Below are 20,318 nucleotides of genomic sequence, written 5' to 3'. Positions count from 1 at the left end.
TTACCCCCCCACCTCCTTCCTTACCCCCCCACCTCCCTTCCTTACCCCCCCACCTCCCTTCCTTACCCCCCCCCCACCTCCCTTCCTTACCCCCCCCACCTCCCTTCCTTACCCCCCCACCTCCCTTCCTTACCCCCCACCTCCCTTCCTTACCCCCCCCCTCACCCCTCCCCCTTCCTTACCCCCCTCACCTCCCTTCCTTACCCCTCACCTCCCTTCCTTACCCCCACCTCCCTTCCTTACCCCCCCCCACCTCCCTTCCTTACCCCCCCACCTCCCTTCCTTACCCCCCCCACCTCCCTTCCTTACCCCCCCACCTCCCTTCCTTACCCCCCCACCCTCCCTTCCTTACCCCCCCACCACCTCCCTTCCTTACCCCATCCACCTCTCCCTCCCTACCCCCCCCACCACCCCCTCCCCCTACCCCCCCCCACCACCCCCTCCCCTACCCCCCACCACCCCCTCCCCTACCCCCCCACCACCCCCTCCCCTACCCCCCACCACCCCCCTCCCCTACCCCCCACTTCCCCCTCCACCTCCCCCCACACTTCCCCCCACTTCTTCCTTTCTTCCACCTCCCCCTCCCTTACCCCCCTCCCTTACCCACCCACCTCCCCTTCCCTTATCCCCCCACCACCCGTCTTTCTCTCTCTTCTCCCCCCCCCCCCCCCCTCGCAGATCTTAATCACCAGGGCCATATTGCAGAATTAATCATTGTAACTGTTTAACTGTAGATGGGAGAAGGTACTCCTGGCCTGCACTAGCTCTGTTTTCTAGTTGGTTAACTGTAGTGGTTTGGTGGTGGTGGCAGTCGTGGGGCAGGGGGATATCTTGGGCATCAACAATTGTGTTTCTGGTTTTATTTGTTCAATTGGTGCATTTTTCTGGCTTGGCATCTTTACTAAAATCGACAATCAACCTTCGATGACATAACCTTAACTATCCAGCCGTGAGCAGGTTCCCAGAATAGAATAAGCTGCTTTTGCGTTTCTGCCACAAGTGTGATTACTAATCCAGTCGGGATTTATTTGAAAAGAATGTGGAATATCATTGTAAACCCATTGTTTTATCCTGCGTCACTCACCTGATCATCATAGTATGTCTCTAACCTGTTGACTTTGCTTCCAAACTGCATAGCTTCTTTGTACAATTCCCAGGGTTCTGAGTGATCAGCTCAGTGTTAGTTTAAATTATAATTACATTGATTTTAGTGTGAAAGTATATATTATAAAATAGAATGGGAAATTGGTGTATACTCACTGTATTTTCCTGACTTATTCCTCTGCTGACTTGTTTTTCTTGACTTGTAGCTGAGCTCCTCGGGTGCTGCTATTTACAATGTAGCCCCTCCATGTGACTATGGTAATATCTTTTCAGACACAGTCGGTTCCTGACTCTGTGCAGCTCTTTTGGAAGCAAATTGTTTGGTGTTTATGAGCACAGTAACACGCCAATATTTAAGAAGAGCAGGGGAGTTATTCTTTGGTATCACGGGACGTTACGGTGGCACAGTGGTACTGCTGCCTCACAGCGCCAGGGACCCAGGTTCAATTCTGACCATGGGTGACCGTGTGGTTTGCATGTTCTCCCATGTCTGCGTGGGTTTCCTCCGGGTGCTCCTGTTTCCTCCCACAGTCCAAAGATGTGCAGGTTAGGTGGATCGACCATGCTAAATTGCTTCTTAGTGACCAAAAGGTTAGGTGGGATTTCCTGTTTATGGAGATAGGGTGAAGGGGCCTGACCCTAGAGAGGGTGCTCTTTCATGGGGCTGGTGCAGATTCGATGGGCCGAATGGCTTTTTGCACAGTAGGGTTCTATGATTATCACTTTCTCATAAAAGATCGTTGACCTGAAAATGTGGTCTGACCTGAGTATTTCCAGTATTTTGTTTTTCTATTTCTTTGCTGTTTGTGTGAGCTTTTTGTGCGCAAATGTGACGCAAACATACTTGGTTGGCTGCAAAGTGCTTGAGAACAGCCTGAAGTTGTGAATATGCTATCATAGAATTTACAGTGCAGAAGGAGGCCATTCGGCCCTTCGAGTCTGCACCGGCTCTTGGAAAGAGCACCCTACCCAAGCCCACACCTCCACCCTATCCCCATAACCCAGTAACCCCACCCAACACTAAGGGCAATTTAGCATGGCCAATCCACCTAACCTGCACATCTTTGGACTGTGGGAGGAAACCGGAGCACCCAGAAGAAACCCACGCAGACATGGGGAAAACGTGCAGACTCCGCACAGACAGTGACCCAAGCCGGGAATCGAACCTGGGACCCTGGAGCTGTGAGGCAATTGTGCAAACCACTATGCTACCGTGCTGCCCTATATAAAGTCTTTTTATAGTTGAGCTCCGTCCAGTCTGTTGGTTGACATAAACAATGCTGCTTTTATTCATTAAGGCAAGTGGAAATTAAACAACCTTCAAGGGAGGAAAATGCTGAAGTATTTTCCTGCACAAATATTCTAAGGGCATCTTAGCCCCATTTTGAAGGTATTGCTTTGTTTGAAGTTTAAGCACTCCTGGCTAATTTTATAACTTTGTCCCATCCACCATTTGTTTCTGGTTCAGTTAATTCTATGCTACTCCAAAGGATGATTATTTAGCCTTCCCCGCTTGTAGCAATGTGATTGTGTGTCTAGGGGCAGCGCAGTGGTTAGCATTGCTGCCTCACGGCGCCAAGGTCCAAGGTTCGATCCTGTCTCTGGGTCACTGTCCGTGTGGAGTGATGTGTTGGGTACTCTGCTACACAGACGAACCAACATGTTTGCGAATGGTACAACTCAGTTTTATTACTAACATTTATTTACAGTGGTAAACTGGTTACTGAGGTTCGATCATAACCCTAGAATCTGTGGACCTATTCCCAATACTATCTTGTGGTGGCACTCAGCACATGGTGGATGTCTGAGTGGCTTGCTATGAGCTCTGTGCCCTGAGCTGTCTCCTGCTGGAATGCTCAGGAAGTGTTGTGTTCCCTGTTTTGTACTGTGTATGCTCTTGCCTGTGATTGGCTGTGGTGTGTGTGTGTTGATTGGTCCATTGATCTGTCCATCAGTATGTATGCATGTTTGTACTATGATGTTTACCTAAATATCATGACATCCCTCCTTTTTTTACAAGAACATGTGCCTATGTGGTTATAAATAGAGATGTGTACTGAGTGCAGCTGAATGTGTGTGTGCAATATCTACAGCATGTACATGGGGCTAAACTATATGGTAAACCAGAAGGGAATCCCCCCTGGATACGGATGGAAAAAGGAGGAGAGAGTGGCCAGATTGCAGTGGATCCTTTAGAACAGCGGCAAGGAAGGCAAGCAAAAACCAAGATGGCGTCGGAAGGTGGCAGTTTAACATGGGGCCCTGAACAACAAGAGTTCTTGAAATGCTGTGTGGAAGAGATCAAAAAGGAAATGAAGAAAGAGCTGTTGGCCCCGATACTACAGGCGATCGAAGGGCTAAAGGAGGAACAAAAGACCCAGGAGCGGGAGCTTCGGGTCGTGAAGGCAAAGGCAGCCGAGAATGAGGACGATATACAGGGCCTGGTGGTGAAGACGGAGACGCAGGAGGCACATCAGAAACGATGTGTGGAAAGGTTGGAGGCACTGGAAAACAACGCAAGGAGGAACAACCTGAGGATTCTTGGTCTTCCTGAAGGTGTGGAGGGAGCGGACGTCGGGGCATATGTGAGCACGATGCTGCACTCGTTAATGGGAGCGGAGGCCCCGGCGGGTCCGTTGGAGGTGGAGGGAGCATACCGAGTGATGGCGCGAGGACCGAGAGCAGGAGAAATTCCCAGAGCCATAGTGGTGAGATTCCTCCGTTTTAAGGATAGAGAAATGGTCCTTAGATGGGCGAAGAAAACTCGGAGCCGTAAATGGGAGAACGCGGTGATCCGCGTTTATCAAGACTGGAGTGCGGAGGTGGCGAGAAGGAGGGCGAGCTTTAATCGGGCCAAGGCGGTGCTTCATAAAAAGAAGATAAAATTTGGAATGCTGCAACCGGCAAGACTGTGGGTCACATATCGAGGGAGGCACCACTACTTTGAGACGGCGGATGAAGCGTGGACTTTTATTGTGGAGGAAAAACTGGAATGAGCGGGTTATTAAAAAGAACGTTCGAACAAATTGGTGGGGCGAATGTGGGGGGCAAAGAGGGGTTTTATGTACTAATCCTGCGATGTGGTAACTTTTCTCTCTCCCACAAGTGGTGATGGGGGGAGGTGGAGGAGATGGGGCGTTGGCCATTGGGGGCGGGGCCAAGGGAGAAGCGCGGGCTTGGTTCCCGCGCTATGATAATCATGGCGGGAATAGAGAAGCAGGAAGGAGGGGGCGACGCACGGTGCGAGCCGAGGTCACGGGGGGAAGCCGAGGTCAGCCAGAGTTTGCTGACTTCTGGGAGCAACATGGGGGGAGTAATTACGCTAGCGGGGGATCTAGCGGGGGGGTGGGAGGGGGGAATTACTGGGTTGCTGCTGCTGGGGAGAGGGGGGAGCTGGTATGGGAGAGGATGGGTGGGGGGGGCACCGCCTGGGGGAGATACAGCTGCGTGGGAACCAGGTGAGGAGCTGGAAAAAGGTGATGGCTAATCGACAAGGGGGGGGTAGGAAGCCCCCCAACTCGGCTGATCACGTGGAACGTGAGAGGGCTGAACGGGCCGATAAAGAGGGCACGGGTACTCGCACACCTTAAGAAACTTAAGGCAGATGTGGTTATGTTACAGGAAACGCACCTGAAACTGATAGACCAGGTTAGGCTACGCAAAGGATGGGTGGGGCAGGTGTTCCATTCGGGGCTAGATGCGAAAAACAGGGGGGTGGCTATATTAGTGGGGAAGCGGGTAATGTTCGAGGCAAAGACTATAGTGGCGGATAACGGGGGCAGATACGTGATGGTGAGTGGCAAACTACAGTGGGAGACGGTGGTTTTGGTAAACGTATATGCCCCGAACTGGGATGATGCCAATTTTATGAGGCGGATGCTAGGACGCATTCCGGACCTAGAGATGGGAAAGCTGATAATGGGGGGAGATTTTAATACGGTGTTGGAACCAGGGCTGGATAGGTCGAAGTCCAGGACTGGAAGGAGGCCGGCAGCAGCCAAGGTACTTAAAGGTTTTATGGAGCAGATGGGAGGTGTAGACCCGTGGAGATTTAGCAGACCTAGGAGTAAGGAGTTCTTGTTTTTCTCCTATGTCCATAAAGTCTACTCGCGAATAGACTTTTTTGTGCTGGGTAGGGCATTGATCCCGAAGGTGAGGGGAACGGAGTATACGGCTATAGCCATTTCGGATCACGCTCCACACTGGGTGGACTTGGAGATAGGGGAGGAAACAGGAGGGCGCCCACCCTGGAGAATGGACATGGGACTAATGGCAGATGAGGGGGTGTGTCTAAGGGTGAGGGGGTGCATTGAAAAGTACTTGGAACTCAATGATAATGGGGAGATCCAGGTGGGAGTGGTCTGGGAGGCGTTGAAGGCGGTGGTTAGAGGGGAGCTGATATCAATAAGGGCACATAAAGGGAAGCAGGAGAGTAAGGAACGGGAGCGGTTGCTGCAAGAACTTTTGAGGGTGGACAGACAATATGCGGAAGCACCGGAGGAGGGACTGTACAGGGAAAGGCAAAGGCTACATGTAGAATTTGACTTGCTGACTACAGGCACTGCAGAGACACAATGGAGGAAGGCACAGGGTGTACAGTACGAATATGGGGAGAAGGCGAGCAGGTTGCTGGCACACCAATTGAGGAAAAGGGGAGCAGCGAGGGAAATAGGGGGAGTGAGGGATGAGGAAGGAGAGATGGAGCGGGGAGCGGAGAGAGTGAATGGAGTGTTCAAGACATTTTATAAAAAATTATATGAAGCTCAACCCCCGGATGGGAGGGAGAGAATGATGGGCTTCTTGGATCGGCTGGAATTTCCCAAGGTGGAAGAGCAGGAAAGGGTGGGACTGGGAGCACAGATCGAGGTAGAAGAAGTGGTGAAAGGAATTAGGAGCATGCAGGCGGGAAAGGCCCCGGGACCGGATGGATTCCCAGTCGAATTCTATAGAAAATATGTGGACTTGCTCGCCCCGGTACTGACGAGGACCTTTAATGAGGCAAAGGAAAGGGGACAACTGCCCCCGACTATGTCTGAAGCAACGATATCGCTTCTCTTAAAGAAGGAAAAGGACCCGCTACAATGCGGGTCCTATAGACCTATTTCCCTCCTAAATGTAGATGCCAAGGTCCTGGCCAAGGTAATGGCAATGAGAATAGAGGAATGTGTCCCGGGGGTGGTCCACGAGGACCAAACTGGGTTTGTGAAGGGGAGACAGCTGAACACGAATATAAGGAGGTTGTTAGGGGTAATGATGATGGCCCCACCAGAGGGAGAAACGGAGATAGTAGTGGCGATGGATGCCGAGAAAGCATTTGATAGAGTGGAGTGGGATTATTTGTGGGAGGTGTTGAGGAGATTTGGTTTTGGAGAGGGGTATGTTAGATGGGTGCAGCTGTTGTATAGGGCCCCAGTGGCGAGCGTGGTCATGAATGGACGGGGATCTGCATATTTTCGGCTCCATAGAGGGACAAGGCAGGGATGCCCTCTGTCCCCATTATTGTTTGCACTGGCGATTGAGCCCCTGGCGATAGCGTTGAGGGGTTCCAAGAAGTGGAGGGGAGTACTTAGGGGAGGAGAAGAGCACCGGGTATCTTTGTATGCAGACGATTTGCTACTATACGTGGCGGACCCGGCGGAGGGGATGCCAGAAATAATGCGGATACTTGGGAGTTTGGGGATTTTTCAGGGTATAAATTGAACATGGGGAAAAGTGAGTTGTTTGTGGTGCATCCAGGGGAGCAGAGTAGAGAAATAGAGGACCTACCGTTGAGGAAGGTAACAAGGGACTTTCGTTACCTGGGGATCCAGATAGCTAAGAATTGGGGCACATTGCATAGGTTAAATTTAACGCGGTTGGTGGAACAGATGGAGGAGGATTTCAAGAGATGGGATATGGTATCCCTGTCAATGGCAGGGAGGGTGCAGGCGGTTAAGATGGTGGTCCTCCCGAGATTCCTCTTTGTGTTTCAGTGCCTCCCGGTGGTGATCACGAAGGCTTTTTTTAAAAGGATTGAAAAGAGCATCATGGGTTTTGTGTGGGCCGGGAAGACCCCGAGAGTGAGGAAGGGATTCTTACAGCGTAGCAGGGATAGGGGGGGGGGCTGGCACTACCGAGCCTAAGTGAGTATTATTGGGCCGCTAATATTTCAATGGTGAGTAAGTGGATGGGAGAGGAGGAGGGAGCGGCGTGGAAGAGATTAGAGAGGGCGTCCTGTAGGGGGACTAGCCTACAGGCTATGGTGACAGCCCCATTGCCGTTCTCACCGAGGAACTACACCACAAGCCCGGTGGTGGTGGCTACACTGAAGATTTGGGGGCAGTGGAGACGGCATAGGGGAAAGACTGGAGCATTGGGGGGGTCCCCGATAAGAAACAACCATAGGTTTGCCCCGGGGGGAATGGATGGGGGATATGGAATGTGGCAAAGAGCAGGAATAACGCAACTGAAAGATCTGTTTGTGGATGGGAAGTTCGCGAGTCTGGGATCGCTGACCGAGAAATATGGGTTGCCCCAAGGGAATGCATTCAGGTATATGCAACTGAGGGCTTTTGCGAGGCAACAGGTGAGGGAATTCCCGCAGCTCCCGACACAAGAGGTGCAGGACAGAGTGATCTCAAAGACATGGGTGGGGGATGGTAAGGTGTCAGATATATATAGGGAAATGAGGGACGAAGGGGAGACTATGGTAGATGAACTAAAAGGGAAATGGGAAGAAGAGCTGGGGGAGGAGATCGAGGAGGGGCTGTGGGCAGATGCCCTAAGCAGGGTAAACTCGTCGTCCTCGTGTGCCAGGCTAAGCCTGATTCAGTTTAAGGTATTACACAGGGCACATATGACTGGAGCACGGCTCAGTAAATTTTTTGGGGTGGAGGATAGGTGTGCGAGGTGCTCGAGAAACCCAGCGAATCATACCCATATGTTTTGGTCATGCCCGGCACTACAGGGGTTTTGGATGGGGGTGACAAAGGTGCTTTCAAAAGTAGTAGGAGTCCGGGTCGAACCAAGCTGGGGGTTGGCTATATTTGGGGTTGCACAAGAGCCGGGAGTGCAGGAGGCGAGAGAGGCCGATGTTTTGGCCTTTGCGTCCCTAGTAGCCCGGCGCAGGATATTGCTAATGTGGAAAGAAGCCAAGCCCCCGGGGGTGGAGACCTGGATAAATGACATGGCGGGGTTTATAAAGCTAGAGCGGATTAAGTTCGTCCTAAGGGGGTTGGCTCAAGGGTTCACCAGGCGGTGGCAACCGTTCGTCGAATACCTCGCAGAAAGATAGACGGAATGGGAAAAAGAAGGCAGCAGCAGCCCAGGATCGGGGGGGGGGGAGGAGGAACCAGAAGGACTCTCAGGGTTGTTAATATATACTGTATAGTATGTATAGGTCGTTGCTACAGATAATTATATATTGGACTGTTAAATTATATTTTTGGAGAGTGTTACTTGTGACAAGGCAGTTGCCAATTAGGGCTAGTTTTCATTTTTGTTATTTATTATTTATTCATTTTTTGTTTATAAAATAGGTCATTGTTATTTGTGTTGTTATAATATTGTGTAAAGGATGCACAATGTACTGTGTTGGTTGACCAAAAACTTTCAATAAAATATTTAATTAAAAAAAAAACAACGAGGTTGTACCATAAACAAAGAACGGGGAAATGTTGAACGACAAAAACGAACTCCTGTAACGACTAGGAAGAACAGAAACATATTAACACAGTGGTATTATGAGTTCAATGTACAAACAGGCTCATAAGTCCAGTCTAGTAGGTGGGCGACGAATTCAGGTTGACCGCCTCAAGGGTGGGTCTGGATCCACCGACTGAGGAATGGGCCTGGCCACGGGCGACGACGGAAGGGGCATGGTGGCAGGAAGCTCCACGAAGTCGATATCAGGGACAACAGGAGGGCGCGGTGTCAGTGTAAGTTCCCGCAGCGAGCGTGGAAGTAGGCGAAGAGCCCGGCGATTGCGCCTACGAATGGAGCCATCAGGCATGCGAACCAGGAACGAGCGGGGAGCCACGCGTCGGAGAACTTCGGCAGATGCTGACCAGCCACCTTCTGGTAGGTGGATGCAGACGTCGTCTCCAGGTGCCAGGGCGGGAAGATCAGTTGCCCGTGTGTCATATGCCATCTTCTGGCGAACGCGCTGCTGCTGCATTCTGTGTAGTACCGGAGCATGGTTGGTTGTGGGTACCAGAATGGATGGCACAGTGGTCCCTGAGGGCACGACACATCAACAGCTGGGCTGGTGAGAGGCCAGAGGCTAGTGGGGCCGAGCGATAGGCTAGCAGGGCTAGGCAGAAATCCGATTTGGCAAGAGGAGCCGCTTGATGATGTGAACGCCCTTCTCCGCCTTTCCATTGGACTGGGGATGCAGAGGGCTGGACGTTACGTGTGTGAGGCCATACGAAGCAGCAAAGGACGACCATTCCTGGCTGGCAAAACAGGGCCCATTATCCGACATGACCGTAATCGGAATGCCGTGGCGAGCGAAGGTGTCTTTGCAGGCCCTTATGACAGCGGACAATGTCAAATCGTGCAGGCGTATGACCTCTGGATAGTTGGAAAAGTAATCAATGACGATTACATAGTCCCTGCCAAGCGCGTGAAAAAGGTCCACACCCACCTTCGCCCAGGGGGACGTCACCAGCTCATGGGGCTGAAGCGTCTCAGGAGGTTGCGCCGGTTGAAACCTTTGGCAGGTGGGGCAGTTCAGCACCATATTGGCAATGTCATCGCTGATGCCCGGCCAGTATACCGCCTCTCGGGCCCTCCGTCTGCACTTCTCAACCCCCAGATGGACTTCGTGTAGTTGGTCGAGGACCAGCTTGTGCATGCTGTGCGGAATCACAATCCGGTCCAGCTTTAGAAGGACACCATCAATGACGGCCAAGTCGTCTCAGACATTGTGGAACTGCGGGCACTGTCCTTTGAGCCACCCACCCGTCATGTGGCGCATCACCCATTGTAGAAGGGGGTCAGCCGCAGTTTCCCGGCGAATACGGGCCAGACTGGAGTTGTCAGCTGGCAGATTTGCCGATGTGAAGGCCACCTGCGCTTCGACCTGACAGACAAACCCCCCTGAATCGGGCGGTGTGCTCACTGCTCTGGATAGGGCATCCGCAATGATAAGGTCCTTTCCCGGGGTGTAGACCAGTTGGAAGTCATACCTCCTGAGTTTAAGTAGGATGCACTGGAGGAGAGGGGTCATCTCGTTCAGGTCCTTATTTATGATGCTGACCAGGGGGCGATGGTCAGTCTCAACGGTAAACCGGGGGGGAGACCACACACGTAGTCATGGAACTTGTCTATTCCGGTCAGCAAACCCAGGCACTCCTTTTCGATCTGCGCGTAGCGCTGTTCTGTGGGGGTCATGGCCCGCGAGGCATAGGCGACCGGGGCCCATGACGCAGTGTCATCCCGCTGTAGGAGTACCGCCCCAATGCCAGACTGGCTGGCATCAGTCGAAATTTTAGTGTCACGAGATGTGTCTAAAAACGCCAATTCCGGGGCTGTGGTGAGCTTGATTTTGAGCTCCTCCCATTCCTTCTGATGTGTGGGCAGCCACTGGAACTCCGTGGACTTCTTGACGAGGTGGCGCAGAGCCGTCGTGTGGGAGGCATGGTTGGGAATGAACTTCCCCAGGAAGTTGACCATCCCGAGAAAGCGTAGCACTGCTTTCTTGTCTGCCGGCTGCGGCATAGCTGTAATGGCGCTCACCTTGTCTGTCTCCGGCCGGACCCCTGACCGGGAAATGTGGTCCCCCAGGAACTTCAGCTCGGTTTGGCCGAAAGAACACTTGGCTCGGTTGAGGCGCAGGCCGTTTTCCCGTATGCGCGCAAAGACACGCTGGGGACGATTGATGTGCTTCTGTGGTGTCGTGGACCAGATGATGACGTCGTACACATAGATGCGCACCCCTTTGATGCCCTCCATCATCTGCTCCCTGATCCTCTGAAAGACCTCGGATGCCGAGATAATGCCAAATGGCATTCTATTATAGCAGAACCTGCCGAAAGGGGTGTTGAAGGTGCACAGCTTTCGGCTGGACTGATCCAGTTGGATCTGCCAAAAACCCTTCGAGGCATCCAGTTTCGTGAAGATTTTAGCCCGGGCCATTTCGCTCGTGATCTCTTCCCGTTTGGGTATGGGGTAGTGTTGCCTCATTATGTTGTTGTTGAGGTCTTTTGGATCAATGCAGATCCGGACCTTGCCGGAGGGCTTCTTAACACAACATGGAGCTGACCCATGGTGTGGGCTCCGTGACCCGGGATAGCACCCCTTGGTCCTGGAGATCCTGCAGCTGCTGCTTGAGGCGGTCTTTGAGTGGCGCTGGGACCCTGCAAGGTGCGTGAATGACCGGGATGGCGTCCGGTTTGAGCCAAATTCTGTAGGTGTAGGGCCGTGTTCCCATGCCCTCGAATGCCTCCTGGTTGTGGGCGAGGAGCGATTGGAGCTGTGCCCTGAATTCTGCATCCGGGAAGTCAGATGTCCCTTCTGGAGACAGAGCGTGGACTCGTTGCACGAGGTGGAGAATCTTGCGTGTCTGTGTGCCTAGCAGGGAGTCCTTTGATGATCCGACTATCTCGAATGAGAGTGTGGCCGTGTGTGTGTTGTGTGTCACCTGGTGCTGGCAGGAACCCATAGCCGGGATAACGTTCCCATTGTAGTCGACTATCTTGCAACGGGATGGCCGAATTGGTGGTCTGATCTTCATGGCGTAGAAGGCTGACCATGCTATGAGGTTGGCGGAGGCGCCAGTGTCCAGACGGAATGTTATCGGTGATCGATTGACCGTTAGGGTGGCACACCATTCATCACCCGGATTGACAGTGTTCACTTGCAACGGCTGGTGGGTCCTGGCTGGAGACATCCGGTTCCCATCAATGACCGCAACACGGAAGGCATCCCGGTTGTCTGTGTCACTGGTCTGGATATCGTCTGGGCACGACTCGTAGTAAGGAGGCTGAATGGTCCGCACGTCCTTGCGAGGTTGTCGGAGTTGGGGAACATTGGCAGGTTGAGCTGCTCGACAGCAGGCAGCGTAGTGGCCCACCTTGCCACAGCGGAGGCATTGTCGGTTTCTTGCGGGACATTGCCGCTTTAAATGTGCGGCTCTGCAGTTGCCGCACGTCGTGACGTCATGGCGTTCGTTGTGCCACCGCGCATGCGCAGTTCGGTCTTGCGTCGAGCACGCCTGCGCATCACGTCCCTCTATGTCGACATCGTTTTTGGCGCACACAAACGCGGGAGGCCTCAAAGCGCACAAAATGGCCGCCGTCGTCCGGGCCGCGGGCCGGGAGGAACTCGATTGCCTGGACCCGTTCGGCCTCGTAGGATGCCTGCCTCGCCGATTTGGCCGCCTGAAATTGTGAGTAGCGGCTAGTCGCGTTTTCATGCAGGACACAGGCTTCGATTGCGGAGGCTAGGGTGAGGCCTTTTATTTTTAAGAGCTGCTGGCGTAGGGTGCCCGAGGTGACCCCAAAAACGATCTGGTCCCGAATCATGGAATCGGAGGTGGTGTCGTAACCGCAGGACTGCGCGAGGATACGGAGATGCGTAAGGAAGGATTGAAATGGCTCATCCTTACCCTGCAGGCGCTACTGGAAGAGATACCTCTCGTTGACCTCGATGTTGAAGTGTTGGTAGAGTTTGAGAAGGACCGTCTTGTACTTGGTCTTGTCCTCCCCTTCCGCAAATACCAGGGGGTTGTAGACATGGAAGGCGTGTTGACCTGCCGTGGAGAGGAGGATGGCGATCTTTCTGGTGTCCGAAGCGCTCTCCTTTTCGTTGGTTTCCAGGAAGAGCTGGAAGCGCTGTTTGAACAGCTTCCAATTAACGCCGAGGTTTCCAGCGACTTGTAGCGGCTGCGGTGTGCTGACGGTGTCCATGGCGCAGGATGGCAGATTCCGGAGGATTAGTAGGTAGGTCCCGCAGTTACTCCTGGTACTATGATGTGTTGGGTACTCTGCTACACAGACGAACCAACACGGTTGCGAATGGCACAACTCAGTTTTATTACTAACATTTATTTACAGTGGTAAACTGGTTACTGAGGTTCGATCATAACCCTAGAATCTGTGGATCTATTCCTAATACTATCTTGTGGTGGCACTCAGCACATGGTGGATGTCTGAGTGGCTTGCTCTGTGCCCTGAGCTGTCTCCTGCTGGAATGCTCAGGAAGTGTTGTGTTCCCTGTTTTGTACTGTGTATGCTCTTGCCTGTAATTGGCTGTGGTGTGTGTTGATTGGTCCGTTGAGCTGTCCATCAGTATGTATGTATGTTTGTGCTATGATGTTTACCTAAATATCATGACATGGAGTTTGCACATTCTCCCCGTGTTTGCGTGGGTTTCACCCTCACAACCCAAAGATGTGCAGTGTAGGTGGATTGGCCACTCTAAATTGCCCATTAATTGGAAAAAATGTTTTAGGTAGTCTAAATTTTTTTTTTAAAAATGAGTGTGTCTAATCTGCAAGTGCTCACTTATTAAATGATAGTAAATGTGATTCATTCTTTTATTCCACCTGCATGAATCGGAAGATACATTTGGCTGAACACCCACAGAAAGTAGTATCGTACTAGGTGTTCCAGCCAATGTTATAAATCGGAAATGATACACGCAGCTCCTAAAACAGTTCTGCTCAAAAACCATTAACTTGCAATATTATGAATAATGCCATTGAATGTTAAATTGGATCAATCCTTCGAGATGTGAAACGCATACTGCATAGCACATGGAACCATTAGAAGTAATATTTATATATTTTGTTTTCCTATTTGATAAGGAAACAGTGCTGCAAATTCAAAATTGCTCATAATTTATGCACCAGCATAAAGGATTTTCAAAGAGTGTTCTTGGTGCTTTAATGCAGCATTTAATTGGTAGCAGTTGGGGAGTGCCTAGTTATGACTGACAATTTATGTCTTGCACAAGGAAAAGTTCTCATGGTCATGTTCGGTGATCATCCAAGTATGGAGTAACCACATCAAGGATATTTGGCATGGGAGTTTAAGACATGTCCCCACAGAGTAGACGGTGTTGGAAAGTGGTAGTTGTGACGGTTCCTCTGGAGAGTGCAGCCAGAGTCAAATTTAGGGCACTGTGGGTGAAGAGGTGGTGTTTCAATATCAATCAAGGCAGTTATTGCAGGAGGGATGATATCTTAGAAGGTTCCTCAAATGAGGCCATGTGGAACTTAGAAACAAAAAAAAGGGAAATCACATTTCTAGGAGTATACTTATAGGCTCCTGAGAGATACCATAAGGAGGGATAGTATGGCAGATATGTGGCAAATCTCTGAGAAATGTAAGAATATTAGGGGATTTCAACTTCCCCAATATTAACTGGGATAGTCTGGTGTGAAAGGCTTAGAGAGGGCAGAATTCTTAAAATGCATCGAGAAGAGCTTTGGTAGAAGTTTCAGTGGGAGAGCATTCTCGTGACAGTGACCATAATTCAATAGGACTTAAGATGGGTCCCAGGTATCTGCTGCTCTTGTCCTTCTAGATTGTAGTGGTCGTGGGTTTGGTAGGTCCTGCCTAAGGAACCGTGGTGAGGTCCTGCAGTGCATCTTGTAGATGGTGCACACGGCTGCCACTGTTTGTTGGTGGTGATGGGATTGAATGTTTGTGGAAGGGGTAGCAAATCAAAGCGGGCTGTTTTGTCCTGGATGGTGTGGAGCTGCTTGAGTGTTGTTGGAGCTGCACTCCTCCAGGCAAATGGAGAGTATTCCATCACACTCCTGACTTGTGCCTTGTAGATGGTGGACAGGCTTTAGGGGGTCAGAAGGTGAGTTACTCACCCTATGATTCCTAGCCTTTGAGCTGCTCTGGTAGCCATAGTATTATTATGGGACGTCCAGTTCAGTTTTTAATCAATAGTGACCCCCATAGAGTCTTAGATTTTGCAGTGCAGAAGGAGGCTATTTGGCCCATCAGTCTGCACCAGCCCCTGGAAAGAACACCCTGCCTAAACCCACGCCTCCACCTTATCCCCGCAACCCCACCTAACATTTTGAACACTAACGGGCAATTTGGCATTGGTTAGATCTTCTCTTGTAGGAGATGGTCATTGCCTGGCATTTGTGTGGCACAAATGTAACTTGCTATGGCAGCCCAAGCCTGGATATTGTCCAGGTCTTGCTGAATTTGGACATAGACTGTTTCATTATCTGAGGATGGTGCTGAATTTTGTGCAGTCATCTGTGAACTTGCCCACTTCTGTCCTTATGATGGAAGGGAGGTCATTGATGAAGCAGCTGAAGATGGTTGGGCCTAGGACACTACCCTGAGGAACTCCTGCAGTGATGTCCTGGAGCTGAGATGATTGACCTCCAATCATGCCATCTTACTTTGTGCCAGGTATGACGCCAACTAGCGGAGAATTTCCCCCTGATTCCCATTGACTCCAGTTTTGCTAAGGCTCCTTGAAGCCATACTCGGTCAAATGCAAGGGCAGTCACTCTTACCTCCCCTCTGGCATTCAGATTTTTTGTCCATGTTACATCAAGGGACATGGGGATAGTGGGAAAATTTGTATGAGGTAGGTGATCAGCCATGATCTGTTTGAATGGCAGAGGTGGCTTGATAGAAATGAATGGCCCATTTTCTATTTCCCATGTTCTTATAGCTGTCCCGGTGGCCAATACAAAGAATGCAGCCTACTAGTGTGAGGCAGGTATAGTTTCCAAACGACTGAGGAGGTCAAGAGGGCCTCTGAATAACTACACCAATATATCGGGTGTCTAATATCTGTAGTTCAACTTTGGTTGCGTGCCTCAACAAGCTGTTCAAGGATGATGTTTACGCTGAATTGAGTCGGTGGATGGTTGACAGACCGGAAATATGTGCTCTTGTTTGGCTTGATGTTTTGTGTGGTTTTGTAATCAAATCATGGGATGCTATTAATGTACAAACTAGAGTTGGATTTTTCAAAAAATGTGGACTATCATAGAATAGAGTCACAGAATCCCTATAGTGTAGAAGGAGGCCATTCAGCCCATCAAGTCTGCACCAATCCTTCGAAACAGCACGCCACCCCATCCTGTGCCCATAACCACACCTCACCTGCACATCTCTGGACACTGGCAACTTAGCATAGCCAATCCACTTAACCAGCACATCTTTGGACTGTGGGAGGAAACCGGAGCACCCGGAGGAAACCCACGCAGACACTGGGAGAAGGTAAAAACTCCACACAGACAGTCTCCCAAGGCCGGAATTGAACCCAGTTCCCTGGCGCTGTTAATCACTGTGCCACTGTGCTGCCCCAATATCCTGTTCAATGAATGCAGAGGGAGGTGATGTGTTGTGGAGCAGGGGGTCAAAATGATTTTATTTTTCAGAGGGCTCTGTTTGAGATTTCTCAAGGATACTTTTTGATTTTTCAAGGGCTCCTTTTTCATTCTCACTAACACCTTTATTAGGTGATGCAGTCAAGTAGTAACATTGCCACCTTTATGGTGAATTGGTTTCAGAATTTCCTTCTCTAGCTAGACAAGAAAGCACAAATATGAAACGGACTATTATATAGCAACTCATCCAATCTAAAACTAAGGACTAATGTGATCAAAATAGTAGCTCACCATGTGTCACTGCTAGATTTCAGTCCAAAGACGTGCATGTTAGGTGGATTGGCTATGTTAAATTGCCCTTGGTGTCCAAAAAGGTTAGGTGGAGTTACTGGGTTATGAGGATAGGGTGGAGGTGTGGGCTTAAGGTGGGTGGTCCTTCCAATGGTTGGTGCAGACTCGATGGGCCGAATGGCCTCCTTCTGCACTGTAGATTCCATGATTTAAAAACTTATTTTGCAAAGTAACCCCAGTATTTGGCAACAAATGGTTTGTGCAATAGTAGTTGAAAACCAGAGCAGAGATATTGTCATAGGTTTTATTGCCTAGATGTGAGTGAAAGAGTGATAGTCCTGTTATGTGGTACTAGCAGCCTGACCACACTTGGAAAAGATAACCTTTCCGGTGCTGCAGTGTTGCTCAACAGCTTAAATTCTACAGCTTCCCCCTCTGTACTTATGAAAATGTTTTTGGTTAATTCACTATCAATTGACAATGTAAGAGAACACCAAGTGCATTTAAGACAGAAGATCTGTAAAGGGACTAATCGGATACGGGCACGATTGAACAGCCTCACCTGGCAAGAATCCGTGCAAGCTGAGTAGATCACAGGAACAGCCGAAATTGGGAACCTCACCAGATGGCAAGCGGTTTGCGATCAAACCGGCTTGCTGCCATTGGTTGATTCCAGAACTCGCCTTGGCGTGGCGAGCACCCATTAATAACCACTTAAGGCCCATAGCACCATCTCATTAACGAGATGATCGCCATATTGAACGGCCTCCTGAGATCATGCCGGCGAGAGGTCACGCGAGTGCCGATTAGTAGTGCTACTTTTGAAAAACGAGAAGCTAGTGCAGTGGCTGTTGAGGGGAACGGAGAAGGTGGGTAGCCATCTCTGTGTTTAGGCATGTGGCTTGGGGCAACAGTGCTTGGGATGGGAAACAGGACAGGGCGACACTGGCCGGGGTCGCCCCTGGGCTGGGAGGGGGAGATTAACGCCCGTGGGTCATCCTCCCCCCGCGTTGTGCGCACCCATAACGGGCAACTACGGCTGCTGCAGTCTAATGTTCCCGGTAGTGGTCTGGGGTCCAGAGGCTCCAGCTGTGTCGGGGGCTGATATGCAGAGTGGGGCATCATTGGCGACTCTGTGACTGACCCTCCACCACCCTCGGGGGAACAGGATGTTCCGACTTGCGTCCACGATGTCCAGCATCATGGTCAGGTCGGCATCCCCGAAGTGTGGTGCTGTTCTCCATGGGGCATGGCTGTGTGTTGTCTGGAATATGTTCGGGAGGAGAGTTCCCAGGCAAATCGACGAGACATCTGTTTCCACCGAGGAGCTCATGAAGGATCATTTCCTAAGTGCTGTTTGATGACGGTCAGGTGCCCGCCAACATGGTCGTCAAGGAGCTTGCAGGAAACCTCGCTCGCTACAAAACTTAGCACTTGTCCCATTCAAACACGTCCATGGTGTTGTTTCTTGACCTTGTGCTAAGAGCTTCAGTGGAACAATAATAGCAAGGGAGAATCCAGCAGATGCTGGATATCTGCAATGTAAACAAATTATCAGCATTGTTTCCTCTAATTCCTCTTTGCAGTACATGGCCTGCTTGTTGCAGTGCACAGCTCCTTTAAGATTACCGTGCATCTTGAAGGATCATTAGTTGTGTGAGACCTGTTTGTTCTTTGTGTGGTACGTTCCAGAGTGCTGCACACTGTGCACCCATGCAATTTTAAGGGAACATTGTTCAATAGGTCAGGTGTTTATGGAATGACGGACAGATCTGGAAAATGCTGTTCCGATGAAAGATTGCCAACCTGAAATGTTAACTCTTGAGTATTTCCAATATTTTCTGTTTCTATTTCTTGGAACAGTGTTGGAGATGGAGGATAGAGAGACCAAAGGGGGATAAAGAATTAAATCGCAAGAAATCAAAAACTCTGGGTCACGTTTTGTGGACTAATCGTAGATGTTCAGCAAAGTGAGCAACCAATGCACATTTGATCTCCCCAGTGCAGAGGAAATGACATTGTGAATAGTGAATTCAGTAGAGTAATTTTTAAAAAATGTTATAATTTTTATTGTCACAAGTAGGCTTACATTAACACTGCAATGAAGTTACCGTGAAAAACCCCTAGTCGCCACATTTCGGAGCCTGTTCAGCTACACGGAGGGAGAATTCAAAATGTCCAAATTACCTAACATTACGTCTTTTGGGACTTGTGGGAGGAAACCGGAGCACCCGGGAGAAACCCATGCAGACACGGGGAGAACGTGCAGACTCTGCACAGACAGTGATCCAAGCCGGGAATCGAACCTGGAACCCTGGTTGGAAGCACAAGAAAATCAATTCCCTGGACCATGGGGAAAGAGGATTTCCCTGGACCATGGATTAAAGTTCTCTTGTGCTTGTATGGGAAGGTGACTGGGGAAAGGAAGCTTGGTGGCTTCCATCAGCATTTACCTTGCTCTCTGACCTGGGAGTTGGTGCTGATAATAAGAGTTTGAAATGAGAAAGATTCTCTTTTTCCAACACATAATCTAGCTAGATTTAGTAGGAAACTTAGTGTCTTTTAAAAAAAAAAGAGTTTGACTCGATTGCTAAAAAGTTTTGCACATTCTGCATATAGCCTTACTGTCTCAATGCAACCCCCCCCCCCCGCCCCCACACACACACACACTGGACCAACTGTCTTTTATTCTTAAAGTTGCTACAGCTTGTTGCAATCTCTCACAGCTACAATTTATCTGGTGCCTTCCCTTTATCTTTAGTTCTGATGAAGAGCCAAACAGACACAAAACGTTAACTCTTGTTTTCTCTCCCTACAGATGCTGCTGTTGTTCTGGCATCATCTGTTCTTGTACTTTTGTAACGTATTTCATTATGTGCTAACCTGTGTAGTCCTAATTCCGCATTCCTACCTACATGCAGCATCCCCTTCATTGAATTGCTCTTGCAGGAAATGTGAACTTTTCTATTGGGGCACAGGTGTTGAGTCTTGCATTAGACTGCATTAAGCTAACAATCTGAACCGTTTATTGCAGCTACTTTGTTTATATTCTTGGGACAAGCCTATTTTGGACTATTTTTAGATAACTTTTTTTGGTACATTGTTTTATGCCCAGCTGTTTACACCTGCAGGAATCAGCTGTGCACAGTGAATTTTAGGAGTTAATTTCTTGTTTCCTTACATCACTTTGAGGGACTGTGTGAAGAGGAGGCAGCATAGATTCTGAGTAACGTCTCTGCTGGCTGTTCATGTATGGGTGCTTTAAATGGTTTCTGTTATTGCAGAATTGTTACAGTACAGAAGGAAGCCATTTGGCCCATCAGGCCTGCATCATCTCTCCAAACAAGTATCATTCCCCAATCTTTTTGCCATGCCCTTGCGAGTGGTTTCAATTCAAGTAATCTTCTAAGCCCTCTTGAATGCATCAATTATATTGGTTATATTTTACATAACGCTATTTATTGCGAACTGAGAAAATTCAAGCTAACATTGTCATGTAGCAATGATGTTTCATAATGGGTATGATCTAACTGTCATTATGGAATCTTGCTACAAGGTGACCAAGACTGGGGACTGAATATTTAAGGATATTTGACATTTAAGAAGGAAAGGAGGTGGTGCGGCGCTG

The sequence above is a fragment of the Scyliorhinus torazame genome, chromosome 16, assembly GCF_047496885.1.
Source record: "Scyliorhinus torazame isolate Kashiwa2021f chromosome 16, sScyTor2.1, whole genome shotgun sequence".
Classification (NCBI taxonomy): Eukaryota; Metazoa; Chordata; class Chondrichthyes; order Carcharhiniformes; family Scyliorhinidae; genus Scyliorhinus; species Scyliorhinus torazame.
Note: the sequence above shows the minus strand (reverse complement) of the source record.